The sequence below is a fragment of the Mus pahari genome, chromosome 3 (genome assembly GCF_900095145.1).
Source record: "Mus pahari chromosome 3, PAHARI_EIJ_v1.1, whole genome shotgun sequence".
In the NCBI taxonomy this organism is placed as follows: domain Eukaryota; kingdom Metazoa; phylum Chordata; class Mammalia; order Rodentia; family Muridae; genus Mus; species Mus pahari.
In genome coordinates this window covers 134,879,001-134,879,530 of record NC_034592.1, presented here as the reverse complement: position 1 = coordinate 134,879,530, position 530 = coordinate 134,879,001, and positions in this window count along the sequence as shown.

The window sequence follows — 530 nt, the reverse complement described above, 5'->3', positions numbered from 1 at the left end:
CCTGTGTGTGTGTGTGTGTGTGTATGTGTGTGTGTGTGTGTGTGTGTGTGTGTGTAGTCATGCCGTATGTACGTGATGTATGTGTGAATGTGGTGTGGTATCTGTGTCATCATGGCGTTGTGTATGTGTATAGTCATGGTGTTGGGTGTGTGTGTGTGTGTGTGTGTGTGTGTGTGTGTGTGTGTGATGTATGAACACTTTAGGCAGAGGAGTTGAGGAAGGAATCTATGAGGAAGTGACAGGACATTAAATGTAACCTGAATGTCCTGAGAACTTAACTTGATCCTTCTGAGAATACAGAGTCTTCCAAGCAGAAAGAACATCGAAGGCCGAGCCCCACAGCAGGAGAGTTTAAGAAGTGCAGGAGGAGAGTGTACTGCAGTAGAGTAAGTGAGGAGAAATAAATTTGGCTGAAATCCCAGAAATGGCGGATCCACCTGCATCACACCACACACAGCCATATGGGGTTTGTCCTGGCTGGGATATGGGTCTGGGTTACTCTTAAGTGATATTTCAAACCTTACTGCATT